This window comes from Limulus polyphemus, unplaced genomic scaffold (genome assembly GCF_000517525.1).
Source record: "Limulus polyphemus unplaced genomic scaffold, Limulus_polyphemus-2.1.2 Scaffold30, whole genome shotgun sequence".
Lineage (NCBI taxonomy): Eukaryota > Metazoa > Arthropoda > Merostomata > Xiphosura > Limulidae > Limulus > Limulus polyphemus.
In genome coordinates, this window is record NW_013665640.1 from 1,569,481 (window position 1) to 1,578,792 (window position 9,312).

Genomic DNA, 9,312 nt, shown 5'->3' on the forward strand with positions numbered 1-9,312 from the left:
AATGTGACGGTTGGCGGTGGGTGGGGATGACTAACTGCCTTTCCTCTAGTCTTATACTGCTAAATTAGGGACGGCTAGCGCAGATAGCCCTAGTGTAGCTTTGCGCGAAATTCATAACAAACAGACATAAATGATACTTATCCTTCACATTTATTTAACAAAAAGACCTAAGTTGTTGCATAAGAAGTGAAATACAAATCCAGAGTGGTAGCTCCATATCTAACCTGCTTCAGTTTTTAAAAAAAAACAGATTGCTAGATTGTATGATAGCCCAGGTTTCCGTGTTCTTGAAGTTATCGGGCAGGAAATAAACCTATGACAAGTGCGCGGAGTTACAATACTCTGACATTGCTGCTTGGGGATCGCAAAACTTGAAAATATTGAAGCCGTGCTGTGTTCAAACCGTATGCTGTATATTCGTATGTTACTAATCCGTAGATGGGATGCGTGGGGGAAGAAAGAAAACAGGGGCTCAACCGTTCATTGAATTTTAATAATATCAATGATAAAAGTTGAAATGTGTGTATTATGCACAAAGACATGTATAGTTTAGAATCACCCATGAGGTGTGAAACAACAACGATCTACATAGTTAACGTAATTTAAGAATAATAATTGAAAACACCCGTTTTATAACTAACCTTGTTATGGCCTCTTGGCCCTTAAAATTAATATATTATGTACACTTTACCATTATAAGAGAACTAATGGTATTTCTTTGGTTTGCTGACCCAAGCTATACTGATGAACCTTGAGTAGGCGAAACTGCAATCCACAACAGAGGGTAAGGCCAATCAAGGAATGCATTAGGTCTCTACGTCACAGATTCTTTCTTCAATTTCATCTCTGGTAAAAATAGTACAGAAATATTTAACATATATTTATATATACAAACATAGTTATATTGAGTAAGTTTGACTTTTTACAGACTTGCTTTGAAAGAGCTTAATGTTTAGCCTGTGTAGCTTTTTGATGATGTTATTGCAATTTCTTTCAATGATATGGCTTTCAACTGAAGTTTTGTAAAAGTAGTTGGAACTGAATCTGATATTCCAGGAGTAAGGTTTCATTATAAAATTCAGTATTCTCATATAATATTGATTTTCTTGCAAGTATGTGATATGAAGTTTTAACAGCAGGAATGAGCAGGAAATTTGTGAAGTAACTGTAGTTGACCTGACAATTTAAATGAGTTCTATAGTGTATTGAACAAAGAGAGGGGTCAAGTTTTTAATAAAACTTGTGAAGACAGAATCACATTCGATAATCTACTAGGTGATATTTAGACACACACATCTTTCATTTTCTCATGATTTATCTCTGCAGAATTAAAACGTAATGAATGATCTAAAAACAAGGTCTTTACTCTAAGATCTTCTCACACAACTGAACCAAGAAAGTGCACTTGAATTCAACAGATAAACTGAGATTATTTGTCCATTTGACAACATAACCTCATAGCCATTTCTCTCTTACAGCATTTGCTGGCTTTAACATACAGACATCATTCATTTAGCCAGCAAAGGATATTACAGTCTAATACCATTTCAAGATGGATGTGCTAGGTTGCTGCAATATATCATCGATAATAATATATATTAACTCCTACAGAGGAAAAAGAAACAAAACAACAAAAACAAGGCCAACTTCAATAGTTTTCGGAGCCATGTGTTTATGTCAAAACTGCATGGAAACTAGAGGAAAGAAAAATTTCTAAATTCCTATATTACTAAAAGCAGACAGAAAACTCCTGATATGACTGCATATCACAATAATAGTGGCTGATCTTTCAGTTAAGGAACATAAACAATGGTTGGAATGTTAAAGCTTTCCAACAAACTTCTAAGTAGTAGTGATATGGACGTATTAGTACTATTATGAAAATTTAGCATTACATCAGGCATCAGTAGCACAGTTTACCCAAATTTACAAGTTTTATCCTTTTGTGATGTGCAGGCATATTATACGTATTTTGCATACTTTTATTTATATAGAAGTTTTTAATTTTGTTTAATTAGTTTCTATGCAGTTTTGGCATAACTATGTGGTCCAGAAAACTGTTGAATTTAGCTTGTTCTAGTTACCTTTGTGTCTTTGCTTTCTACATCAAAGAATACTGCATGGTCCATAAAACTGGCGCTTGACTCGTAATCTGAGGGTCCCCGTCTCACCAAACATGCTCTCTCTTTCAGCCGTGGGTGCGTTCTAATGTGACGGTCAATCGCACTATTCGTTGGTAAAAGAGTAGCCCAAGAGTTGTCGGTGGGTGGTGATAACTAGCTGCCTTCCCTCTAGTCTTTCACTGCTAAATTTGGGACGGCTTGGGCAGATAGCCCTCGTGTAGCTTTGCGCGAAATTCAAAGAACAAGCAAACAACCCATAAAACTGTTAAAATTGTATTTGAATACTGTACGGTGTCACCCACAGGATGAACTAGCTGAGGCAGGTAAGCTCTAACAGAGAATTGTTGGGTCTTCGCTGCAGAGGTCAGCCCTGGATATTGCTGTTTCACTTCCAGAGATCGCGAGAGGTCATCAAGACATACTCGTTGTTATTGGCTATTTCTCAAAGATTTAAAGTTTTTGTGGGTACTTATTTTTATTTTATACTGTGTATTTTAATGTGTGCATTTTACATGTTTAACTACTCACTGCCTGTTCGTACACTCGAATGTGTGTGAGCGAAAAGAGGTTAGTCTTTTTTATATATTTTGGTATCTTTGTCTATTACAAATGTATTGTAGTGTATCATTTAAACAATTAATTCATTATTATACATGTTGTTTTTGATTCTGCTAACGTATTAATAATGGGTTAGTATTATTATATATATATGTGTGTGTTTACTGTACTTTTCACTGTGTATTCCATTGTATATCGTAACTGACTGGATTTTTCTATATTTTGATGTACTTTGCCTTTAAAATTAAAATTAAAGAAAAGGGTTCTTATTTTAGCAATGAAGTTTATTTTCCCATTATATCATTTATTTCCATTTCATTTCTGTGTATTCTGTCAGACTAGCCTCTTCTAAAGGGATGGGGAATCTGTGCTAAAGGGTTTTCTTTCTGTTATCTTGTCTTATTTTTATTATTACTTGATGATTTGCGTAGATTGTTAGGCAACCCACTTCTAAGGAGGGTAGGATATCACTGGTTTTATTTCTTTATCTTTTTTAAAAGTTTGCATAAATGTGTGTACTTGGAAATAGCTTTTCTACATTAAAGTTTTAGGTTAAAATTAATAAACAATATTATTTATTCCATTTTTTTAATAATAATAATTATTATTATTATCTTATTTTATTTGTATTAACTATGCTGTCATTTACAAGAACTAGCGAACCAGCAAGATAGTCTTCTTGTTCCTGGAGCAGGTCATATAACCACAGTGTCGAAGAGAACGACTACATTAATAATTCCAAGTACCTGTAAGTGAAAGCAAAAGAGGATATGTTATAATATGTCAACCACGCTGCGTCTGCCATCAGGGCAGCTTGGATATAACAGACTTAATATCAGATAAAATCTCCTTAAATTCATTCAAATTGCTAAAATATTGAAATTACGGTATTAAAAAATGAAATAAGTTTTCATTTTTTCCAGGTCAATTGAGTGTTGAAAAAAAACACTAGACTTTAACATATAAGCACTATTGTTAATACTATGAGTACAAACTTGATTATTTTAACATATCAAATTCATTTTTCAAAATTAACTACAAGAAATCAATAAACAACAATGCATATGAAATCTACATACTACTAAAACTCTGAGATTGTTTGTTTGTTTGCTTGTCTGTAATTAAATACAACAAAAACGGCACACAATAGCGTCATATTTGCAAGAATACGGTACCCCCTGAAATGAGAATAGAAACAGAATAAAACAAGTTTCATTAAAATTGGGCTACGGGTTACCGAGTTAGCGCCGTTTTTCGGGTCACTTCTATGAAAATTTCTAGCATGAGTAAATTTACATCACACTACCGTTCGCACTCTTCACGAAACGTTTTCGTTCAAATCTATTTCCCTGTCAATGTTCCCATCTTCATTAAAAGGTGTAAGATGACAAAAACAAGATCTTGAAGAATTTCTCAATAATGTGCCTTGGTTATGGTAGGTAAGGAAATGATAAAATTTTCTCAGTCAAAAAATCATTCGCTGTGAGACAGTGAGAAAGGTTTTTCATTTGGTGAATTTCGTAGTGTATCAGTTATCAGGTTTTGTTGTTTCTTGCAGTAATCTGAGCAAGTAAATATGAAATGTTTTTCTGAAATAGCTTTTTTGGTTTTTGATAGCAATTATGTTCTAATAAACCATGAATAACATTACTATTATCTGTTATTTCTTATTTTCAGTCGTTTGGAATCAACTGTGAATAAGATTTGTTCATCACAATACCTAAAACTCTGACTTCACTTTTTGAAAAATGAAATGGTCTTTCCTTTTACTCCCGATCAACAATCAAATATCTTTTCTTGAATTATGAATAACAGGAATGTTTTGAAATATTTAATTAAATTATCTCAAAATAAACCTTCATTTCGGTGCAATATTGAAATTAGCTTGAATTCCTTATAACCTCTGAATAGTGGGTGACCCAAAGGTTCACGGGTGGTCTAGTATATTTTGATACCTAAGTTGTCAGAAAAATTAGCAATATAAATGTAGACATAGTAAATGTAACGTTAAACCTAACTTTACTATGTTGGGTTAAACATGTTGCAATGTGTCCTTTCGTTGAACAGATTCTTATAAATTATTTCGTGAAAATTATGCAAAGTCTAATCCACATAGAGACAACAAATTATTTTAATTCTTCCTTAACGTTTGCTACAGGCTACTATCACTTGTTTTAATTTGTAAGCCCTTGTTTACAAGCAATATTTTCACTTTCAACAGAAATTTACTCACTAATGGAACAGTGACTAATGTACATATCTACTTACTTGTACAATTTGATGGCTAATCTGAATATACGTGATAACACTGATCTGTATACTTCACTAACTTGTCAATTACTGAACGAACTGAAAACTGACTTAATGCTTTCCGATTCTCGTATTTACAATGTACCCTTGTTTCTAGATATTTCAAAAAGTCACTCGATCATTAAAATTCACGAACATTCTGGATATTCTAGAACTACTTTGTAAACTTTCTCAAACAAGCGTCATTAATGTATTAGCAGCTTCGTCTGGCAAACAACTAAAATAAAACATTGTAAATATAGCTTAAAACAATGTAGTATTTAAATTGAAGATAAACAGTGAACATTGGTCTAATCGTGTGATTCTACCCTAATTAAATTATGATTTCATTCCTCAAAGTGTAAAATAAATCAAGTGGTTTTTATTATATTTCAAAAGAAAAACAAACACATTACCACTTAATATAAATCACATTTAAAGGATGAAAATATATTATACTAAAATATACCTCACACTACAGTAATAATAATTAAAACACCTCAGAAATTTGAAACACGCTGGCACATTCTACTGGCTTAGTGCTAAGTCTGAGGACGTATACTGCTAAAAACCAGGTTCTGATACCAGTGATGAACAGAGGACAGATAATTTTGTGCTTAATAACAAACCGACAAATCAACAAACAAACGATCTTCCGTAGTCGTTTTATAGCAGAATGAGATATGAACTCATGATTGATATTTCTGTAATACTTTTGTTTCCCTCGTTTAGAAATATTTTAATTGCCTAGGGAGAAGATATTTAAATATATTTCCTTAAACACGTGAAATGTTTAAACAGACACCTATGAAGAAGAAAGGGAATCTTGAACAGATATCCCTGTTCATCAGGTTTTATTTCAAATTTCTCCTAAGCAATAAACGTTTTGGTTAAAAACAATCAAATCATATGAAACTAACATCAAAGTGCAATTTACATTTCTAGCTGGCAAAAAACAGGTCACTTTGTGTCCAAAAAGTATACAGACAATTATTCTTCTGGAGATGTGTCTGCAAAAGAACGTACAGATTGCAAAAGCTGTTTTATTGAAGAGACAGCTTTTTACTCGTTTCTGGGAAGATTTAAAATCTCCATCTCATGTTTTTTGAATACGTGTCGTTCTTTTTATTTTTCTAAGCTAAAAATCCTCAACAGAAAAAATATTATTAACAGACGAAATGATAGAAATGCTGTTAATAGAAATTTAAATTAAACCGTAATCTTAACCAATACAAAGGTGTTAATTAACATCTATATTTAATCACACTGGGCCAGCCACCTGGGTGTAAAACCTTTTAGCTTAAAAATATCAAACAACAGAATATAGTATAGAATAACAGCTCTATTGTAGAATACAATAAAATTAGATAACAATGAAGTTAGAAAAAAGGGATAAACATTGCTACATATACGTAGTATTTTCAAGTTATCTATCTTTGTTTAGTGTATTTCCATATTTCCAAGTACTTTCATTCTGTGTTGTATCTGAAATGCTGCTTGATTGTGTGTTCCCCGTCTACTTCTGCAAGTATAAAAAGTTATTCTTGTCAGCCAAAAGTACGTCGTTGTAGCTATATTTTCTAAGTTTATTAAATGTTCTTCTGTTGCTTATAATGTAAGTTGCCTGTCTAAAATTTACTCAATGTTAGCCAGTGGAAAAAAACAACAACACAGTTACACGTATTTAGGGGGACTTCAAAGTAATTTTATTTTAAGAGAGCAGTGACTAATTCAACTCACAGGAAAGGATTGTATGCCCATCCCCCTATAAAGGTCACAGACAATTCTGGCTCTTGTGAAATTCTGGAAGGAGTCCTTTCTAAATTTAACAAAAACTGGCACATGAAAAGCTTCTGGAAATGGCATAATCTGGTGAATGTAAATACGTTAAAATATCACTGATTTCTGAATAAACGGGAAAGGTGTATAATGGCAAGTAGTTGACTACTTTAAACTTATATGTATGTAATTTAGCAATATATGCATGCCAGGTATAATGGGAGGGTCGAGCAGGTGCGTGGAATAGCACGTGATGCTATCCATTGAGTTGTAAACTGGCGCTAAATTATTAATGATAAAATGCGAATACAGCTGATCAAATGATTCAAGAAGCAAAATAGATAGCTAAATGTTTCACAGAACAAGAACAAAGTGATTATGAAATATCTGAGTAAATAGTTTCCTCAGTTCTGATGAATCGTCTAAGTACAGGAATTAATATGCTATATTACTGAGTTTACTTCCTTTGTATGTCACGTTTCTAATTTAGGACAGCTTTGGATTGTAAGGATGGTTAATTCATAAAACTGGGTAAAGTATAAGTCCTCGGACCAATAACGCTATGACGTAACTGGTAACCAGTGAAGAAACCTAGCAAATATGAATAATAATAATTATATTTTATTTCCTCTATTAAAGTCTAAGAGATTTTCGATTTCTGTTTTCTAAGACTTTTACTAGATTGCATGAAATGTCTCGGATCTTAAATATCGCCATGAATATCTTAACGACAAATTAGGCTGTAAAGTATTTCTCTCTCATTATTTTGTACACGTTTTTATTTTCGACTTACATCCAGATTAAGGTTATATGACTACTTGAGCCGGTCTGTTGTGCAACGTTTATGAAGAAACTAAATAGAAAATATCGGCATTTAAGAGCAAATAATAGATCTCAAAAATAACGAATATATACGTTTTAGTTGTGAAAACTGACGATTTCCATTTTAGATAGAACAGGGTGACGTTAGGGTTAAGACAGACTCGATACCGCTGATGTTTAAAAAGGTATTTTCTCTTTCCCTTCCGTGAAAAGTAGAGTCTGTTGGACTTGTATTTATTTTGTGTATCATGCAGATTAAACTTCTACCTTGTTTCATTTATTGTTAAGAAATCGCCAAGACTCAGGTCGATAACACTAGAGACAACACAGTATATTTCACAGGAACACAATATACAACATTCCTTACCAAATATATATATATATATATCTTACAGGATGCATATCACTAGCATATATATGTTAGAAGAAAGTTGAGTCTTTTGTGCAAATGCCCCCAGTGGTATAACGGGAGGTCTGCGGACTTACAACGCTAGAAACTGGGTTTCGATACCAGTGTTGGCCAGAGCACAGATAGCCCATTGTGTAGCTTTGTGCTTAATTACAAACAAACTTATGCAAACACACCTCTTACTGAAAATTAGTCTCTACACCAAACGTTAACAAGCATTACTAAACTCCAAGCAGTTGTATATCCTAACCTAATGGTATAAACCTGATTAAATTTCAGTAAAATGCATATAAGGAAAATACCTCCACACGAATAGAGTATATATCTCTTAAATATATTTTAATCATGCCTTGCCTCTTCAGCACACATCACTTAACACAAACATATAGCTCACAGGAAACAGATCTCTAGAGTCTATAATACAAATATCTAATAACTCATTCTATAGAGAAACTGTTTTTTAGTCATATATCTTTAACCTGTATCTCACTGGAAACTATTGTCCACATCATTAATAAAGATTCTAATTGAAATTTATTTTTATAACATAAACCATCGGGCTTTATGTTACCAGAAGCAATTTCCACAGCAAACATTACTAACGTCCAACTGGAATGACGTATCTAGAGTTTATAGAACACACACTCATTATACCAGGGATCTAGTCTTTATAGTAAATAGCACATGTCACTAGCATTTGTTTACTAGAAGTTATTCTTCAGCACATATCCCAAACATTTATTTACTGGAAGCTAGACTCTTCAGTACATATCACTAACATTTGTTTACTGGAAGCTAGACTCTTCAGTACATGTCACTAACATTTGTTTACTGGAAGCTAGACTATTCAGTACATATCACTAATATTTGTTTACTGGAAGCTAGACTCTTCAGCTCATATCCCTAACATTTGTTTACTAGAATCTAGACTCTTCAACACATATCACTAACATTTGTTTACTAGAATCTAGACTCTTCAGCATATATTCCTAACATTTATCTCACTGAAAGCTAGGCTCTTCAAAACATATCCCTAACATTTGTTTACTAGAATCTAGACTCTTCAGCACATATCACTAACATTTGTTTACTAGAATCTAGACTCTTCAGCACACATTCCTAACATTTATCTCACTGAAAGCTAGGCTCTTCAAAACATATCCCTAACATTTGTTTACTAGAATCTAGACTCTTCAGCACATATCACTAACATTTGTTTACTAGAATCTAGACTCTTCAGCACACATTCCTAACATTTATCTCACTGAAAGCTAGGCTCTTCAAAACATATCCCTAACATTTGTTTACTAGAATCTAGACTCTTCAGCACAT

General features: G+C 32.9%; 1 long non-coding RNA gene across 1 annotated transcript in view; it reads right to left on the reverse strand.

Moving 5' to 3' along the window:
* LOC111085892 overlaps positions 1–9,312 on the reverse strand; it is a 10,523-nt gene continuing 1,211 nt past the window's right edge. Inside the window, exons 2-3 of the long non-coding RNA XR_002610665.1 lie at positions 3,331–3,427; positions 1–846 (exon numbers count right to left, since the gene is read on the reverse strand). This is a non-coding gene — a long non-coding RNA (uncharacterized LOC111085892). The remainder of the gene's footprint in view (positions 847–3,330; positions 3,428–9,312) is intronic.